The sequence below is a fragment of the Hyla sarda genome, chromosome 8 (genome assembly GCF_029499605.1).
Source record: "Hyla sarda isolate aHylSar1 chromosome 8, aHylSar1.hap1, whole genome shotgun sequence".
Lineage (NCBI taxonomy): Eukaryota > Metazoa > Chordata > Amphibia > Anura > Hylidae > Hyla > Hyla sarda.
In genome coordinates, this window is record NC_079196.1 from 113,859,151 (window position 1) to 113,880,187 (window position 21,037).

The 21,037-nt window shown below is 43.3% G+C and overlaps 12 pseudogenes; all 12 read right to left on the reverse strand.

Annotated features, from left to right (window-relative positions):
- Window positions 1-577: 577 nt before the first annotated feature.
- Window positions 578-841, reverse strand: LOC130286313 (U2 spliceosomal RNA; annotated as a pseudogene).
- A 1,472-nt stretch (window positions 842-2,313) lies between these two features.
- LOC130286314 (U2 spliceosomal RNA) lies at window positions 2,314-2,577 on the reverse strand (annotated as a pseudogene).
- Window positions 2,578-4,042: 1,465 nt separating this feature from the next.
- Window positions 4,043-4,308, reverse strand: LOC130288291 (U2 spliceosomal RNA; annotated as a pseudogene).
- Window positions 4,309-5,783: 1,475 nt separating this feature from the next.
- On the reverse strand, window positions 5,784-6,047 carry LOC130286315 (U2 spliceosomal RNA; annotated as a pseudogene).
- A 1,463-nt stretch (window positions 6,048-7,510) lies between these two features.
- Window positions 7,511-7,774, reverse strand: LOC130286316 (U2 spliceosomal RNA; annotated as a pseudogene).
- Window positions 7,775-9,241: 1,467 nt separating this feature from the next.
- On the reverse strand, window positions 9,242-9,508 carry LOC130288438 (U2 spliceosomal RNA; annotated as a pseudogene).
- A 1,460-nt stretch (window positions 9,509-10,968) lies between these two features.
- On the reverse strand, window positions 10,969-11,233 carry LOC130287958 (U2 spliceosomal RNA; annotated as a pseudogene).
- Window positions 11,234-12,694: 1,461 nt separating this feature from the next.
- LOC130286968 (U2 spliceosomal RNA) lies at window positions 12,695-12,958 on the reverse strand (annotated as a pseudogene).
- Window positions 12,959-14,423: 1,465 nt separating this feature from the next.
- LOC130286317 (U2 spliceosomal RNA) lies at window positions 14,424-14,687 on the reverse strand (annotated as a pseudogene).
- A 1,473-nt stretch (window positions 14,688-16,160) lies between these two features.
- Window positions 16,161-16,426, reverse strand: LOC130288292 (U2 spliceosomal RNA; annotated as a pseudogene).
- Window positions 16,427-17,880: 1,454 nt separating this feature from the next.
- LOC130288759 (U2 spliceosomal RNA) lies at window positions 17,881-18,144 on the reverse strand (annotated as a pseudogene).
- A 1,456-nt stretch (window positions 18,145-19,600) lies between these two features.
- LOC130286318 (U2 spliceosomal RNA) lies at window positions 19,601-19,864 on the reverse strand (annotated as a pseudogene).
- Window positions 19,865-21,037: the final 1,173 nt, after the last annotated feature.

A 21,037-nucleotide genomic window follows, 5' to 3' on the forward strand; every position in this document is an offset into this window, starting at 1 on the left:
TCAGTCTCTCTCTCTCTCTCTCTTTTTCTTTTTATATATATTTTTTTCCGTCTTCTTCTTCTTCTTCTTCTTCTTCTTCTTCTTCAGACCCTGTCATAGCACTAATGCCTTTCCAATACCACCAGCAGATGGAGACACTCCATTGCAACATTGGTTGTGAGCAGCAGTTTCTAAAAACAAATGCCTCATGGCGGATTTCCCATCCATCAATGGATGGTAAATTTTGTTTTTATCATTCACTGACCACAGAAACCAATGCATGGTCAAGCAACAGCAATGACACACCCTTGTGTATAGGCATGAGACCCTCATGTCATTTAACAGGATTCAGCACCACCCACAAGACAGCTACCTGTCATGTCATGTCAAACCTGCACAGGTGTGCTAGATTATTATTATTTAGTTTTATTTTATTTTTTTACACCAATCAGTGTGCAAACATGGTCATTAAAACGCTAAATGAATAGACGTTCATAAACCAGTCAGTGCAACTCATCATTTTGGTCTCCAATTCTCAAACTCAAATTCTCACCCACGGAGGATTAAATGAGAATCTTTCTTGTTTAACACTGGAATGGGGTGGTGCACTGTTCACTACCCGAAGATACTGCCACATCGGGTCAATGCATAGGGCGACAGAAGCAAGCTTCCAAATCAGCTCCCTTTCTCAAAAATCCATTTAATTTATGGTCCCCAGATAGGGAACGTATGTATCAGTATGTGCTCACAAGTCACCCAAGTGCAAGTATTCACACAAAAAAAAACGTGCCTCAGGATGCGATCTGTCGCAAGATCCTTTCTTTTTTTACACTTGATCTAAGCCAAAAGGCCTAGAGGGGATAACCGGGAAAGGGGTGGACCCAACAATGTCGCCTTCATGAGCACTCACATTACTCATAGGAATGGAAGGAAGGCTGGCAGCCAACCAGCCTCCCATACACTTTCTGGGTGGGTGGCAGTCAGCCACCCATACATACATACAGCACAGGCTAAACCCACATCATCACTTAAAAAAAGGACAGGCGACCATTGCACTCTGATGGAGCATTTAGCAATGCAATCCATAGCCTGGCTTTTGCCTGAACCCCCATCACTCCTCCTCTTGCATATAAGACAATATTTCAGATCTGCATATGAAAACAACACGCCTACCTTTGTTGCACATAGCTGCCTGCCTGTCTCTAGTTACCCCACTGGCTGTAGCTGCGTCCCTTCCGACATGGAATAACACCAACTGTAACGATAAACTGAAAATTAACAGTATAAACCTGCATCATTTTGGACTCTGGTATTTGCTGAATCCGGGTGACCTGACAATCGATGGTGGTGCCGCTGGTGATTCTGGCCTTCTTGGAATCTGTTGGGCCTATGTGTTAGCTCACACATCACTTGGGTATCCATGGTAACTACCACAACATGGTCATCTGCAGTTTACATCTAGCCCGTGGCATTGAATGGCATTTTAAAAGTGCTAAGGGTCCTGGTGCAATAATCCTCCCATGAGGATCAGCCTCAACGGCTTTGTAGATTGCACTCATGTCAGCAACTCCATATACATTTTTTTTTCTTCATGCTTCTTTCTTCATCCTTTTTTCTTTCTGTCATTCAGACTTTCATTCATTCGATCTCTCTCACTCACTTGCTTTAACTCATTTGTTCTCACTCACTCACTCACTCACTCAATCACTCACTCACTCACTCATTCACTCTCACTCACTCTCACTCTCTCACTCACTCGCTCACTAAGTCAGTCTCTCTCTCTCTCTCTTTTTCTTTTTATAAATATTTTTTTCCGTCTTCTTCTTCTTCTTCTTCTTCTTCAGACCCTGTCATAGCACTAATGCCTTTCCAATACCACCAGCAGATGGAGACACTCCATTGCAACATTGGTTGTGAGCAGCAGTTTCTAAAAACAAATGCCTCATGGCGGATTTCCCATCCATCAATGGATGGTAAATTTTGTTTTTATCATTCACTGACCACAGAAACCAATGCATGGTCAAGCAACAGCAATGACACACCCTTGTGTATAGGCATGAGACCCTCATGTCATTTAACAGGATTCAGCACCACCCACAAGACAGCTACCTGTCATGTCATGTCAAACCTGCACAGGTGTGCTAGATTATTATTATTTAGTTTTATTTTATTTTTTTACACCAATCAGTGTGCAAACATGGTCATTAAAACGCTAAATGAATAGACGTTCATAAACCAGTCAGTGCAACTCATCATTTTGGTCTCCAATTCTCAAACTCAAATTCTCACCCACGGAGGATTAAATGAGAATCTTTCTTGTTTAACACTGGAATGGGGTGGTGCACTGTTCACTACCCGAAGATACTGCCACATCGGGTCAATGCATAGGGCGACAGAAGCAAGCTTCCAAATCAGCTCCCTTTCTCAAAAATCCATTTAATTTATGGTCCCCAGATAGGGAACGTATGTATCAGTATGTGCTCACAAGTCACCCAAGTGCAAGTATTCACACAAAAAAAAACGTGCCTCAGGATGCGATCTGTCGCAAGATCCTTTCTTTTTTTACACTTGATCTAAGCCAAAAGGCCTAGAGGGGATAACCGGGAAAGGGGTGGACCCAACAATGTCCCCTTCATGAGCACTCACATTACTCATAGGAATGGAAGGAAGGCTGGCAGCCAACCAGCCTCCCATACACTTTCTGGGTGGGTGGCAGTCAGCCACCCATACATACATACAGCACAGGCTAAACCCACATCATCACTTAAAAAAAGGACAGGCGACCATTGCACTCTGATGGAGCATTTAGCAATGCAATCCATAGCCTGGCTTTTGCCTGAACCCCCATCACTCCTCCTCTTGCATATAAGACAATATTTCAGATCTGCATATGAAAACAACACGCCTACCTTTGTTGCACATAGCTGCCTGCCTGTCTCTAGTTACCCCACTGGCTGTAGCTGCGTCCCTTCCGACATGGAATAACACCAACTGTAACGATAAACTGAAAATTAACAGTATAAACCTGCATCATTTTGGACTCTGGTATTTGCTGAATCCGGGTGACCTGACAATCGATGGTGGTGCCGCTGGTGATTCTGGCCTTCTTGGAATCTGTTGGGCCTATGTGTTAGCTCACACATCACTTGGGTATCCATGGTAACTACCACAACATGGTCATCTGCAGTTTACATCTAGCCCGTGGCATTGAATGGCATTTTAAAAGTGCTAAGGGTCCTGGTGCAATAATCCTCCCATGAGGATCAGCCTCAACGGCTTTGTAGATTGCACTCATGTCAGCAACTCCATATACATTTTTTTTCTTCATGCTTCTTTCTTCATCCTTTTTTCTTTCTGTCATTCAGACTTTCATTCATTCGATCTCTCTCACTCACTTGCTTTAACTCATTTGTTCTCACTCACTCACTCACTCACTCAATCACTCACTCACTCATTCACTCTCACTCACTCTCACTCTCTCACTCACTCGCTCACTAAGTCAGTCTCTCTCTCTCTCTCTCTCTTTTTCTTTTTATATATATTTTTTTCCGTCTTCTTCTTCTTCTTCTTCAGACCCTGTCATAGCACTAATGCCTTTCCAATACCACCAGCAGATGGAGACACTCCATTGCAACATTGGTTGTGAGCAGCAGTTTCTAAAAACAAATGCCTCATGGCGGATTTCCCATCCATCAATGGATGGTAAATTTTGTTTTTATCATTCACTGACCACAGAAACCAATGCATGGTCAAGCAACAGCAATGACACACCCTTGTGTATAGGCATGAGACCCTCATGTCATTTAACAGGATTCAGCACCACCCACAAGACAGCTACCTGTCATGTCATGTCAAACCTGCACAGGTGTGCTAGATTATTATTATTTAGTTTTATTTTATTTTTTTACACCAATCAGTGTGCAAACATGGTCATTAAAACGCTAAATGAATAGACGTTCATAAACCAGTCAGTGCAACTCATCATTTTGGTCTCCAATTCTCAAACTCAAATTCTCACCCACGGAGGATTAAATGAGAATCTTTCTTGTTTAACACTGGAATGGGGTGGTGCACTGTTCACTACCCGAAGATACTGCCACATCGGGTCAATGCATAGGGCGACAGAAGCAAGCTTCCAAATCAGCTCCCTTTCTCAAAAATCCATTTAATTTATGGTCCCCAGATAGGGAACGTATGTATCAGTATGTGCTCACAAGTCACCCAAGTGCAAGTATTCACACAAAAAAAAAAACGTGCCTCAGGATGCGATCTGTCGCAAGATCCTTTCTTTTTTTACACTTGATCTAAGCCAAAAGGCCTAGAGGGGATAACCGGGAAAGGGGTGGACCCAACCATGTCCCCTTCATGAGCACTCACATTACTCATAGGAATGGAAGGAAGGCTGGCAGCCAACCAGCCTCCCATACACTTTCTGGGTGGGTGGCAGTCAGCCACCCATACATACATACAGCACAGGCTAAACCCACATCATCACTTAAAAAAAGGACAGGCGACCATTGCACTCTGATGGAGCATTTAGCAATGCAATCCATAGCCTGGCTTTTGCCTGAACCCCCATCACTCCTCCTCTTGCATATAAGACAATATTTCAGATCTGCATATGAAAACAACACGCCTACCTTTGTTGCACATAGCTGCCTGCCTGTCTCTAGTTACCCCACTGGCTGTAGCTGCGTCCCTTCCGACATGGAATAACACCAACTGTAACGATAAACTGAAAATTAACAGTATAAACCTGCATCATTTTGGACTCTGGTATTTGCTGAATCCGGGTGACCTGACAATCGATGGTGGTGCCGCTGGTGATTCTGGCCTTCTTGGAATCTGTTGGGCCTATGTGTTAGCTCACACATCACTTGGGTATCCATGGTAACTACCACAACATGGTCATCTGCAGTTTACATCTAGCCCGTGGCATTGAATGGCATTTTAAAAGTGCTAAGGGTCCTGGTGCAATAATCCTCCCATGAGGATCAGCCTCAACGGCTTTGTAGATTGCACTCATGTCAGCAACTCCATATACATTTTTTTTTCTTCATGCTTCTTTCTTCATCCTTTTTTCTTTCTGTCATTCAGACTTTCATTCATTCGATCTCTCTCACTCACTTGCTTTAACTCATTTGTTCTCACTCACTCACTCACTCACTCAATCACTCACTCACTCATTCACTCTCACTCACTCTCACTCTCTCACTCACTCGCTCACTAAGTCAGTCTCTCTCTCTCTCTCTCTCTTTTTCTTTTTATATATATTTTTTTCCGTCTTCTTCTTCTTCTTCTTCTTCTTCTTCAGACCCTGTCATAGCACTAATGCCTTTCCAATACCACCAGCAGATGGAGACACTCCATTGCAACATTGGTTGTGAGCAGCAGTTTCTAAAAACAAATGCCTCATGGCGGATTTCCCATCCATCAATGGATGGTAAATTTTGTTTTTATCATTCACTGACCACAGAAACCAATGCATGGTCAAGCAACAGCAATGACACACCCTTGTGTATAGGCATGAGACCCTCATGTCATTTAACAGGATTCAGCACCACCCACAAGACAGCTACCTGTCATGTCATGTCAAACCTGCACAGGTGTGCTAGATTATTATTATTTAGTTTTATTTTATTTTTTTACACCAATCAGTGTGCAAACATGGTCATTAAAACGCTAAATGAATAGACGTTCATAAACCAGTCAGTGCAACTCATCATTTTGGTCTCCAATTCTCAAACTCAAATTCTCACCCACGGAGGATTAAATGAGAATCTTTCTTGTTTAACACTGGAATGGGGTGGTGCACTGTTCACTACCCGAAGATACTGCCACATCGGGTCAATGCATAGGGCGACAGAAGCAAGCTTCCAAATCAGCTCCCTTTCTCAAAAATCCATTTAATTTATGGTCCCCAGATAGGGAACGTATGTATCAGTATGTGCTCACAAGTCACCCAAGTGCAAGTATTCACACAAAAAAAAACGTGCCTCAGGATGCGATCTGTCGCAAGATCCTTTCTTTTTTTACACTTGATCTAAGCCAAAAGGCCTAGAGGGGATAACCGGGAAAGGGGTGGACCCAACCATGTCCCCTTCATGAGCACTCACATTACTCATAGGAATGGAAGGAAGGCTGGCAGCCAACCAGCCTCCCATACACTTTCTGGGTGGGTGGCAGTCAGCCACCCATACATACATACAGCACAGGCTAAACCCACATCATCACTTAAAAAAAGGACAGGCGACCATTGCACTCTGATGGAGCATTTAGCAATGCAATCCATAGCCTGGCTTTTGCCTGAACCCCCATCACTCCTCCTCTTGCATATAAGACAATATTTCAGATCTGCATATGAAAACAACACGCCTACCTTTGTTGCACATAGCTGCCTGCCTGTCTCTAGTTACCCCACTGGCTGTAGCTGCGTCCCTTCCGACATGGAATAACACCAACTGTAACGATAAACTGAAAATTAACAGTATAAACCTGCATCATTTTGGACTCTGGTATTTGCTGAATCCGGGTGACCTGACAATCGATGGTGGTGCCGCTGGTGATTCTGGCCTTCTTGGAATCTGTTGGGCCTATGTGTTAGCTCACACATCACTTGGGTATCCATGGTAACTACCACAACATGGTCATCTGCAGTTTACATCTAGCCCGTGGCATTGAATGGCATTTTAAAAGTGCTAAGGGTCCTGGTGCAATAATCCTCCCATGAGGATCAGCCTCAACGGCTTTGTAGATTGCACTCATGTCAGCAACTCCATATACATTTTTTTTTCTTCATGCTTCTTTCTTCATCCTTTTTTCTTTCTGTCATTCAGACTTTCATTCATTCAATCTCTCTCACTCACTTGCTTTAACTCATTTGTTCTCACTCACTCACTCACTCACTCATTCACTCTCACTCACTCTCACTCTCTCACTCACTCGCTCACTAAGTCAGTCTCTCTCTCTCTCTCTCTTTTTCTTTTTATATATATTTTTTTCCGTCTTCTTCTTCTTCTTCTTCTTCTTCTTCTTCTTCAGACCCTGTCATAGCACTAATGCCTTTCCAATACCACCAGCAGATGGAGACACTCCATTGCAACATTGGTTGTGAGCAGCAGTTTCTAAAAACAAATGCCTCATGGCGGATTTCCCATCCATCAATGGATGGTAAATTTTGTTTTTATCATTCACTGACCACAGAAACCAATGCATGGTCAAGCAACAGCAATGACACACCCTTGTGTATAGGCATGAGACCCTCATGTCATTTAACAGGATTCAGCACCACCCACAAGACAGCTACCTGTCATGTCATGTCAAACCTGCACAGGTGTGCTAGATTATTATTATTTAGTTTTATTTTATTTTTTTACACCAATCAGTGTGCAAACATGGTCATTAAAACGCTAAATGAATAGACGTTCATAAACCAGTCAGTGCAACTCATCATTTTGGTCTCCAATTCTCAAACTCAAATTCTCACCCACGGAGGATTAAATGAGAATCTTTCTTGTTTAACACTGGAATGGGGTGGTGCACTGTTCACTACCCGAAGATACTGCCACATCGGGTCAATGCATAGGGCGACAGAAGCAAGCTTCCAAATCAGCTCCCTTTCTCAAAAATCCATTTAATTTATGGTCCCCAGATAGGGAACGTATGTATCAGTATGTGCTCACAAGTCACCCAAGTGCAAGTATTCACACAAAAAAAAACGTGCCTCAGGATGCGATCTGTCGCAAGATCCTTTCTTTTTTTACACTTGATCTAAGCCAAAAGGCCTAGAGGGGATAACCGGGAAAGGGGTGGACCCAACCATGTCCCCTTCATGAGCACTCACATTACTCATAGGAATGGAAGGAAGGCTGGCAGCCAACCAGCCTCCCATACACTTTCTGGGTGGGTGGCAGTCAGCCACCCATACATACATACAGCACAGGCTAAACCCACATCATCACTTAAAAAAAGGACAGGCGACCATTGCACTCTGATGGAGCATTTAGCAATGCAATCCATAGCCTGGCTTTTGCCTGAACCCCCATCACTCCTCCTCTTGCATATAAGACAATATTTCAGATCTGCATATGAAAACAACACGCCTACCTTTGTTGCACATAGCTGCCTGCCTGTCTCTAGTTACCCCACTGGCTGTAGCTGCGTCCCTTCCGACATGGAATAACACCAACTGTAACGATAAACTGAAAATTAACAGTATAAACCTGCATCATTTTGGACTCTGGTATTTGCTGAATCCGGGTGACCTGACAATCGATGGTGGTGCCGCTGGTGATTCTGGCCTTCTTGGAATCTGTTGGGCCTATGTGTTAGCTCACACATCACTTGGGTATCCATGGTAACTACCACAACATGGTCATCTGCAGTTTACATCTAGCCCGTGGCATTGAATGGCATTTTAAAAGTGCTAAGGGTCCTGGTGCAATAATCCTCCCATGAGGATCAGCCTCAACGGCTTTGTAGATTGCACTCATGTCGGCAACTCCATATACATTTTTTTTTCTTCATGCTTCTTTCTTCATCCTTTTTTCTTTCTGTCATTCAGACTTTCATTCATTCGATCTCTCTCACTCACTTGCTTTAACTCATTTGTTCTCACTCACTCACTCACTCACTCAATCACTCACTCACTCATTCACTCTCACTCACTCTCACTCTCTCACTCACTCGCTCACTAAGTCAGTCTCTCTCTCTCTTTTTCTTTTTATATATATTTTTTTCCGTCTTCTTCTTCTTCTTCTTCTTCTTCTTCAGACCCTGTCATAGCACTAATGCCTTTCCAATACCACCAGCAGATGGAGACACTCCATTGCAACATTGGTTGTGAGCAGCAGTTTCTAAAAACAAATGCCTCATGGCGGATTTCCCATCCATCAATGGATGGTAAATTTTGTTTTTATCATTCACTGACCACAGAAACCAATGCATGGTCAAGCAACAGCAATGACACACCCTTGTGTATAGGCATGAGACCCTCATGTCATTTAACAGGATTCAGCACCACCCACAAGACAGCTACCTGTCATGTCATGTCAAACCTGCACAGGTGTGCTAGATTATTATTATTTAGTTTTATTTTATTTTTTTACACCAATCAGTGTGCAAACATGGTCATTAAAACGCTAAATGAATAGACGTTCATAAACCAGTCAGTGCAACTCATCATTTTGGTCTCCAATTCTCAAACTCAAATTCTCACCCACGGAGGATTAAATGAGAATCTTTCTTGTTTAACACTGGAATGGGGTGGTGCACTGTTCACTACCCGAAGATACTGCCACATCGGGTCAATGCATAGGGCGACAGAAGCAAGCTTCCAAATCAGCTCCCTTTCTCAAAAATCCATTTAATTTATGGTCCCCAGATAGGGAACGTATGTATCAGTATGTGCTCACAAGTCACCCAAGTGCAAGTATTCACACAAAAAAAAAAAACGTGCCTCAGGATGCGATCTGTCGCAAGATCCTTTCTTTTTTTACACTTGATCTAAGCCAAAAGGCCTAGAGGGGATAACCGGGAAAGGGGTGGACCCAACCATGTCCCCTTCATGAGCACTCACATTACTCATGGGGATGGAAGGAAGGCTGGCAGCCAACCAGCCTCCCATACACTTTCTGGGTGGGTGGCAGTCAGCCACCCATACATACATACAGCACAGGCTAAACCCACATCATCACTTAAAAAAAGGACAGGCGACCATTGCACTCTGATGGAGCATTTAGCAATGCAATCCATAGCCTGGCTTTTGCCTGAACCCCCATCACTCCTCCTCTTGCATATAAGACAATATTTCAGATCTGCATATGAAAACAACACGCCTACCTTTGTTGCACATAGCTGCCTGCCTGTCTCTAGTTACCCCACTGGCTGTAGCTGCGTCCCTTCCGACATGGAATAACACCAACTGTAACGATAAACTGAAAATTAACAGTATAAACCTGCATCATTTTGGACTCTGGTATTTGCTGAATCCGGGTGACCTGACAATCGATGGTGGTGCCGCTGGTGATTCTGGCCTTCTTGGAATCTGTTGGGCCTATGTGTTAGCTCACACATCACTTGGGTATCCATGGTAACTACCACAACATGGTCATCTGCAGTTTACATCTAGCCCGTGGCATTGAATGGCATTTTAAAAGTGCTAAGGGTCCTGGTGCAATAATCCTCCCATGAGGATCAGCCTCAACGGCTTTGTAGATTGCACTCATGTCAGCAACTCCATATACATTTTTTTTTCTTCATGCTTCTTTCTTCATCCTTTTTTCTTTCTGTCATTCAGACTTTCATTCATTCGATCTCTCTCACTCACTTGCTTTAACTCATTTGTTCTCACTCACTCACTCACTCAATCACTCACTCACTCATTCACTCTCACTCACTCTCACTCTCTCACTCACTCGCTCACTAAGTCAGTCTCTCTCTCTCTCTCTCTTTTTCTTTTTATATATATTTTTTTCCGTCTTCTTCTTCTTCTTCTTCAGACCCTGTCATAGCACTAATGCCTTTCCAATACCACCAGCAGATGGAGACACTCCATTGCAACATTGGTTGTGAGCAGCAGTTTCTAAAAACAAATGCCTCATGGCGGATTTCCCATCCATCAATGGATGGTAAATTTTGTTTTTATCATTCACTGACCACAGAAACCAATGCATGGTCAAGCAACAGCAATGACACACCCTTGTGTATAGGCATGAGACCCTCATGTCATTTAACAGGATTCAGCACCACCCACAAGACAGCTACCTGTCATGTCATGTCAAACCTGCACAGGTGTGCTAGATTATTATTATTTAGTTTTATTTTATTTTTTTACACCAATCAGTGTGCAAACATGGTCATTAAAACGCTAAATGAATAGACGTTCATAAACCAGTCAGTGCAACTCATCATTTTGGTCTCCAATTCTCAAACTCAAATTCTCACCCACGGAGGATTAAATGAGAATCTTTCTTGTTTAACACTAGAATGGGGTGGTGCACTGTTCACTACCCGAAGATACTGCCACATCGGGTCAATGCATAGGGCGACAGAAGCAAGCTTCCAAATCAGCTCCCTTTCTCAAAAATCCATTTAATTTATGGTCCCCAGATAGGGAACGTATGTATCAGTATGTGCTCACAAGTCACCCAAGTGCAAGTATTCACACAAAAAAAAAACGTGCCTCAGGATGCGATCTGTCGCAAGATCCTTTCTTTTTTTACACTTGATCTAAGCCAAAAGGCCTAGAGGGGATAACCGGGAAAGGGGTGGACCCAACCATGTCCCCTTCATGAGCACTCACATTACTCATAGGAATGGAAGGAAGGCTGGCAGCCAACCAGCCTCCCATACACTTTCTGGGTGGGTGGCAGTCAGCCACCCATACATACATACAGCACAGGCTAAACCCACATCATCACTTAAAAAAAGGACAGGCAACCATTGCACTCTGATGGAGCATTTAGCAATGCAATCCATAGCCTGGCTTTTGCCTGAACCCCCATCACTCCTCCTCTTGCATATAAGACAATATTTCAGATCTGCATATGAAAACAACACGCCTACCTTTGTTGCACATAGCTGCCTGCCTGTCTCTAGTTACCCCACTGGCTGTAGCTGCGTCCCTTCCGACATGGAATAACACCAACTGTAACGATAAACTGAAAATTAACAGTATAAACCTGCATCATTTTGGACTCTGGTATTTGCTGAATCCGGGTGACCTGACAATCGATGGTGGTGCCGCTGGTGATTCTGGCCTTCTTGGAATCTGTTGGGCCTATGTGTTAGCTCACACATCACTTGGGTATCCATGGTAACTACCACAACATGGTCATCTGCAGTTTACATCTAGCCCGTGGCATTGAATGGCATTTTAAAAGTGCTAAGGGTCCTGGTGCAATAATCCTCCCATGAGGATCAGCCTCAACGGCTTTGTAGATTGCACTCATGTCAGCAACTCCATATACATTTTTTTTTCTTCATGCTTCTTTCTTCATCCTTTTTTCTTTCTGTCATTCAGACTTTCATTCATTCGATCTCTCTCACTCACTTGCTTTAACTCATTTGTTCTCACTCACTCACTCACTCACTCAATCACTCACTCACTCATTCACTCTCACTCACTCTCACTCTCTCACTCACTCGCTCACTAAGTCAGTCTCTCTCTCTCTCTCTCTTTTTCTTTTTATATATATTTTTTTCCGTCTTCTTCTTCTTCTTCAGACCCTGTCATAGCACTAATGCCTTTCCAATACCACCAGCAGATGGAGACACTCCATTGCAACATTGGTTGTGAGCAGCAGTTTCTAAAAACAAATGCCTCATGGCGGATTTCCCATCCATCAATGGATGGTAAATTTTGTTTTTATCATTCACTGACCACAGAAACCAATGCATGGTCAAGCAACAGCAATGACACACCCTTGTGTATAGGCATGAGACCCTCATGTCATTTAACAGGATTCAGCACCACCCACAAGACAGCTACCTGTCATGTCATGTCAAACCTGCACAGGTGTGCTAGATTATTATTATTTAGTTTTATTTAATTTTTTTACACCAATCAGTGTGCAAACATGGTCATTAAAACGCTAAATGAATAGACGTTCATAAACCAGTCAGTGCAACTCATCATTTTGGTCTCCAATTCTCAAACTCAAATTCTCACCCACGGAGGATTAAATGAGAATCTTTCTTGTTTAACACTGGAATGGGGTGGTGCACTGTTCACTACCCGAAGATACTGCCACATCGGGTCAATGCATAGGGCGACAGAAGCAAGCTTCCAAATCAGCTCCCTTTCTCAAAAATCCATTTAATTTATGGTCCCCAGATAGGGAACGTATGTATCAGTATGTGCTCACAAGTCACCCAAGTGCAAGTATTCACACAAAAAAAAACGTGCCTCAGGATGCGATCTGTCGCAAGATCCTTTATTTTTTTACACTTGATCTAAGCCAAAAGGCCTAGAGGGGATAACCGGGAAAGGGGTGGACCCAACCATGTCCCCTTCATGAGCACTCACATTACTCATAGGAATGGAAGGAAGGCTGGCAGCCAACCAGCCTCCCATACACTTTCTGGGTGGGTGGCAGTCAGCCACCCATACATACATACAGCACAGGCTAAACCCACATCATCAATTAAAAAAAGGACAGGCGACCATTGCACTCTGATGGAGCATTTAGCAATGCAATCCATAGCCTGGCTTTTGCCTGAACCCCCATCACTCCTCCTCTTGCATATAAGACAATATTTCAGATCTGCATATGAAAACAACACGCCTACCTTTGTTGCACATAGCTGCCTGCCTGTCTCTAGTTACCCCACTGGCTGTAGCTGCGTCCCTTCCGACATGGAATAACACCAACTGTAACGATAAACTGAAAATTAACAGTATAAACCTGCATCATTTTGGACTCTGGTATTTGCTGAATCCGGGTGACCTGACAATCGATGGTGGTGCCGCTGGTGATTCTGGCCTTCTTGGAATCTGTTGGGCCTATGTGTTAGCTCACACATCACTTGGGTATCCATGGTAACTACCACAACATGGTCATCTGCAGTTTACATCTAGCCCGTGGCATTGAATGGCATTTTAAAAGTGCTAAGGGTCCTGGTGCAATAATCCTCCCATGAGGATCAGCCTCAACGGCTTTGTAGATTGCACTCATGTCAGCAACTCCATATACATTTTTTTTTCTTCATGCTTCTTTCTTCATCCTTTTTTCTTTCTGTCATTCAGACTTTCATTCATTCGATCTCTCTCACTCACTTGCTTTAACTCATTTGTTCTCACTCACTCACTCACTCACTCAATCACTCACTCACTCATTCACTCTCACTCACTCTCACTCTCTCACTCACTCGCTCACTAAGTCAGTCTCTCTCTCTCTCTCTTTTTCTTTTTATATATATTTTTTTCCGTCTTCTTCTTCTTCTTCTTCAGACCCTGTCATAGCACTAATGCCTTTCCAATACCACCAGCAGATGGAGACACTCCATTGCAACATTGGTTGTGAGCAGCAGTTTCTAAAAACAAATGCCTCATGGCGGATTTCCCATCCATCAATGGATGGTAAATTTTGTTTTTATCATTCACTGACCACAGAAACCAATGCATGGTCAAACAACAGCAATGACACACCCTTGTGTATAGGCATGAGACCCTCATGTCATTTAACAGGATTCAGCACCACCCACAAGACAGCTACCTGTCATGTCATGTCAAACCTGCACAGGTGTGCTAGATTATTATTATTATTTAGTTTTATTTTATTTTTTTACACCAATCAGTGTGCAAACATGGTCATTAAAACGCTAAATGAATAGACGTTCATAAACCAGTCAGTGCAACTCATCATTTTGGTCTCCAATTCTCAAACTCAAATTCTCACCCACGGAGGATTAAATGAGAATCTTTCTTGTTTAACACTGGAATGGGGTGGTGCACTGTTCACTACCCGAAGATACTGCCACATCGGGTCAATGCATAGGGCGACAGAAGCAAGCTTCCAAATCAGCTCCCTTTCTCAAAAATCCATTTAATTTATGGTCCCCAGATAGGGAACGTATGTATCAGTATGTGCTCACAAGTCACCCAAGTGCAAGTATTCACACAAAAAAAAACGTGCCTCAGGATGCGATCTGTCGCAAGATCCTTTCTTTTTTTACACTTGATCTAAGCCAAAAGGCCTAGAGGGGATAACCGGGAAAGGGGTGGACCCAACCATGTCCCCTTCATGAGCACTCACATTACTCATAGGAATGGAAGGAAGGCTGGCAGCCAACCAGCCTCCCATACACTTTCTGGGTGGGTGGCAGTCAGCCACCCATACATACATACAGCACAGGCTAAACCCACATCATCACTTAAAAAAAGGACAGGCGACCATTGCACTCTGATGGAGCATTTAGCAATGCAATCCATAGCCTGGCTTTTGCCTGAACCCCCATCACTCCTCCTCTTGCATATAAGACAATATTTCAGATCTGCATATGAAAACAACACGCCTACCTTTGTTGCACATAGCTGCCTGCCTGTCTCTAGTTACCCCACTGGCTGTAGCTGCGTCCCTTCCGACATGGAATAACACCAACTGTAACGATAAACTGAAAATTAACAGTATAAACCTGCATCATTTTGGACTCTGGTATTTGCTGAATCCGGGTGACCTGACAATCGATGGTGGTGCCGCTGGTGATTCTGGCCTTCTTGGAATCTGTTGGGCCTATGTGTTAGCTCACACATCACTTGGGTATCCATGGTAACTACCACAACATGGTCATCTGCAGTTTACATCTAGCCCGTGGCATTGAATGGCATTTTAAAAGTGCTAAGGGTCCTGGTGCAATAATCCTCCCATGAGGATCAGCCTCAATGGCTTTGTAGATTGCACTCATGTCAGCAACTCCATATACATTTTTTTTTCTTCATGCTTCTTTCTTCATCCTTTTTTCTTTCTGTCATTCAGACTTTCATTCATTCGATCTCTCTCACTCACTTGCTTTAACTCATTTGTTCTCACTCACTCACTCACTCACTCAATCACTCACTCACTCATTCACTCTCACTCACTCTCACTCTCTCACTCACTCGCTCACTAAGTCAGTCTCTCTCTCCCTCTCTCTTTTTCTTTTTATATATATTTTTTTCCGTCTTCTTCTTCTTCTTCTTCTTCTTCTTCAGACCCTGTCATAGCACTAATGCCTTTCCAATACCACCAGCAGATGGAGACACTCCATTGCAACATTGGTTGTGAGCAGCAGTTTCTAAAAACAAATGCCTCATGGCGGATTTCCCATCCATCAATGGATGGTAAATTTTGTTTTTATCATTCACTGACCACAGAAACCAATGCATGGTCAAGCAACAGCAATGACACACCCTTGTGTATAGGCATGAGACCCTCATGTCATTTAACAGGATTCAGCACCACCCACAAGACAGCTACCTGTCATGTCATGTCAAACCTGCACAGGTGTGCTAGATTATTATTATTTAGTTTTATTTTATTTTTTTACACCAATCAGTGTGCAAACATGGTCATTAAAACGCTAAATGAATAGACGTTCATAAACCAGTCAGTGCAACTCATCATTTTGGTCTCCAATTCTCAAACTCAAATTCTCACCCACGGAGGATTAAATGAGAATCTTTCTTGTTTAACACTGGAATGGGGTGGTGCACTGTTCACTACCCGAAGATACTGCCACATCGGGTCAATGCATAGGGCGACAGAAGCAAGCTTCCAAATCAGCTCCCTTTCTCAAAAATCCATTTAATTTATGGTCCCCAGATAGGGAACGTATGTATCAGTATGTGCTCACAAGTCACCCAAGTGCAAGTATTCACACAAAAAAAAAAACGTGCCTCAGGATGCGATCTGTCGCAAGATCCTTTCTTTTTTTACACTTGATCTAAGCCAAAAGGCCTAGAGGGGATAACCGGGAAAGGGGTGGACCCAACCATGTCCCCTTCATGAGCACTCACATTACTCATAGGAATGGAAGGAAGGCTGGCAGCCAACCAGCCTCCCATACACTTTCTGGGTGGGTGGCAGTCAGCCACCCATACATACATACAGCACAGGCTAAACCCACATCATCACTTAAAAAAAGGACAGGCGACCATTGCACTCTGATGGAGCATTTAGCAATGCAATCCATAGCCTGGCTTTTGCCTGAACCCCCATCACTCCTCCTCTTGCATATAAGACAATATTTCAGATCTGCATATGAAAACAACACGCCTACCTTTGTTGCACATAGCTGCCTGCCTGTCTCTAGTTACCCCACTGGCTGTAGCTGCGTCCCTTCCGACATGGAATAACACCAACTGTAACGATAAACTGAAAATTAACAGTATAAACCTGCATCATTTTGGACTCTGGTATTTGCTGAATCCGGGTGACCTGACAATCGATGGTGGTGCCGCTGGTGATTCTGGCCTTCTTGGAATCTGTTGGGCCTATGTGTTAGCTCACACATCACTTGGGTATCCATGGTAACTACCACAACATGGTCATCTGCAGTTTACATCTAGCCCGTGGCATTGAATGGCATTTTAAAAGTGCTAAGGGTCCTGGTGCAATAATCCTCCCATGAGGATCAGCCTCAACGGCTTTGTAGATTGCACTCATGTCAGCAACTCCATATACATTTTTTTTTCTTCATGCTTCTTTCTTCATCCTTTTTTCTTTCTGTCATTCAGACTTTCATTCATTCGATCTCTCTCACTCACTTGCTTTAACTCATTTGTTCTCACTCACTCACTCAATCACTCACTCACTCATTCACTCTCACTCACTCTCACTCTCTCACTCACTCGCTCACTAAGTCAGTCTCTCTCTCTCTCTCTTTTTCTTTTTATATATATTTTTTTCCGTCTTCTTCTTCTTCTTCTTCAGACCCTGTCATAGCACTAATGCCTTTCCAATACCACCAGCAGATGGAGACACTCCATTGCAACATTGGTTGTGAGCAGCAGTTTCTAAAAACAAATGCCTCATGGCGGATTTCCCATCCATCAATGGATGGTAAATTTTGTTTTTATCATTCACTGACCACAGAAACCAATGCATGGTCAAGCAACAGCAATGACACACCCTTGTGTATAGGCATGAGACCCTCATGTCATTTAACAGGATTCAGCACCACCCACAAGACAGCTACCTGTCATGTCATGTCAAACCTGCACAGGTGTGCTAGATTATTATTATTTAGTTTTATTTTATTTTTTTACACCAATCAGTGTGCAAACATGGTCATTAAAACGCTAAATGAATAGACGTTCATAAACCAGTCAGTGCAACTCATCATTTTGGTCTCCAATTCTCAAACTCAAATTCTCACCCACGGAGGATTAAATGAGAATCTTTCTTGTTTAACACTGGAATGGGGTGATGCACTGTTCACTACCCGAAGATACTGCCACATCGGGTCAATGCATAGGGCGACAGAAGCAAGCTTCCAAATCAGCTCCCTTTCTCAAAAATCCATTTAATTTATGGTCCCCAGATAGGGAACGTATGTATCAGTATGTGCTCACAAGTCACCCAAGTGCAAGTATTCACACAAAAAAAAACGTGCCTCAGGATGCGATCTGTCGCAAGATCCTTTCTTTTTTTACACTTGATCTAAGCCAAAAGGCCTAGAGGGGATAACCGGGAAAGGGGTGGACCCAACCATGTCCCCTTCATGAGCACTCACATTACTCATAGGAATGGAAGGAAGGCTGGCAGCCAACCAGCCTCCCATACACTTTCTGGGTGGGTGGCAGTCAGCCACCCATACATACATACAGCACAGGCTAAACCCACATCATCACTTAAAAAAAGGACAGGCGACCATTGCACTCTGATGGAGCATTTAGCAATGCAATCCATAGCCTGGCTTTTGCCTGAACCCCCATCACTCCTCCTCTTGCATATAAGACAATATTTCAGATCTGCATATGAAAACAACACGCCTACCTTTGTTGCACATAGCTGCCTGCCTGTCTCTAGTTACCCCACTGGCTGTAGCTGCGTCCCTTCCGACATGGAATAACACCAACTGTAACGATAAACTGAAAATTAACAGTATAAACCTGCATCATTTTGGACTCTGGTATTTGCTGAATCCGGGTGACCTGACAATCGATGGTGGTGCCGCTGGTGATTCTGGCCTTCTTGGAATCTGTTGGGCCTATGTGTTAGCTCACACATCACTTGGGTATCCATGGTAACTACCACAACATGGTCATCTGCAGTTTACATCTAGCCCGTGGCATTGAATGGCATTTTAAAAGTGCTAAGGGTCCTGGTGCAATAATCCTCCCATGAGGATCAGCCTCAACGGCTTTGTAGATTGCACTCATGTCAGCAACTCCATATACATTTTTTTTTCTTCATGCTTCTTTCTTCATCCTTTTTTCTTTCTGTCATTCAGACTTTCATTCATTCGATCTCTCTCACTCACTTGCTTTAACTCATTTGTTCTCACTCACTCACTCAATCACTCACTCACTCATTCACTCTCACTCACTCTCACTCTCTCACTCACTCGCTCACTAAGTCAGTCTCTCTCTCTCTCTCTCTTTTTCTTTTTATATATATTTTTTTCCGTCTTCTTCTTCTTCTTCTTCAGACCCTGTCATAGCACTAATGCCTTTCCAATACCACCAGCAGATGGAGACACTCCATTGCAACATTGGTTGTGAGCAGCAGTTTCTAAAAACAAATGCCTCATGGCGGATTTCCCATCCATCAATGGATGGTAAATTTTGTTTTTATCATTCACTGACCACAGAAACCAATGCATGGTCAAGCAACAGCAATGACACACCCTTGTGTATAGGCATGAGACCCTCATGTCATTTAACAGGATTCAGCACCACCCACAAGACAGCTACCTGTCATGTCATGTCAAACCTGCACAGGTGTGCTAGATTATTATTATTTAGTTTTATTTTATTTTTTTACACCAATCAGTGTGCAAACATGGTCATTAAAACGCTAAATGAATAGACGTTCATAAACCAGTCAGTGCAACTCATCATTTTGGTCTCCAATTCTCAAACTCAAATTCTCACCCACGGAGGATTAAATGAGAATCTTTCTTGTTTAACACTGGAATGGGGTGGTGCACTGTTCACTACCCGAAGATACTGCCACATCGGGTCAATGCATAGGGCGACAGAAGCAAGCTTCCAAATCAGCTCCCTTTCTCAAAAATCCATTTAATTTATGGTCCCCAGATAGGGAACGTATGTATCAGTATGTGCTCACAAGTCACCCAAGTGCAAGTATTCACACAAAAAAAAACGTGCCTCAGGATGCGATCTGTCGCAAGATCCTTTCTTTTTTTACACTTGATCTAAGCCAAAAGGCCTAGAGGGGATAACCGGGAAAGGGGTGGACCCAACCATGTCCCCTTCATGAGCACTCACATTACTCATAGGAATGGAAGGAAGGCTGGCAGCCAACCAGCCTCCCATACACTTTCTGGGTGGGTGGCAGTCAGCCACCCATACATACATACAGCACAGGCTAAACCCACATCATCACTTAAAAAAAGGACAGGCGACCATTGCACTCTGATGGAGCATTTAGCAATGCAATCCATAGCCTGGCTTTTGCCTGAACCCCCATCACTCCTCCTCTTGCATATAAGACAATATTTCAGATCTGCATATGAAAACAACACGCCTACCTTTGTTGCACATAGCTGCCTGCCTGTCTCTAGTTACCCCACTGGCTGTAGCTGCGTCCCTTCCGACATGGAATAACACCAACTGTAACGATAAACTGAAAATTAACAGTATAAACCTGCATCATTTTGGACTCTGGTATTTGCTGAATCCGGGTGACCTGACAATCGATGGTGGTGCCGCTGGTGATTCTGGCCTTCTTGGAATCTGTTGGGCCTATGTGTTAGCTCACACATCACTTGGGTATCCATGGTAACTACCACAACATGGTCATCTGCAGTTTACATCTAGCCCGTGGCATTGAATGGCATTTTAAAAGTGCTAAGGGTCCTGGTGCAATAATCCTCCCATGAGGATCAGCCTCAACGGCTTTGTAGATTGCACTCATGTCAGCAACTCCATATACATTTTTTTTTCTTCATGCTTCTTTCTTCATCCTTTTTTCTTTCTGTCATTCAGACTTTCATTCATTCGATCTCTCTCACTCACTTGCTTTAACTCATTTGTTCTCACTCACTCACTCAATCACTCACTCACTCATTCACTCTCACTCACTCTCACTCTCTCACTCACTCGCTCACTAAGTCAGTCTCTCTCTCTCTCTCTCTTTTTCTTTTTATATATATTTTTTTCCGTCTTCTTCTTCTTCTTCTTCTTCGGACCCTGTCATAGCACTAATGCCTTTCCAATACCACCAGCAGATGGAGACACTCCATTGCAACATTGGTTGTGAGCAGCAGTTTCTAAAAACAAATGCCTCATGGCGGATTTCCCATCCATCAATGGATGGTAAATTTTGTTTTTATCATTCACTGACCACAGAAACCAATGCATGGTCAAGCAACAGCAATGACACACCCTTGT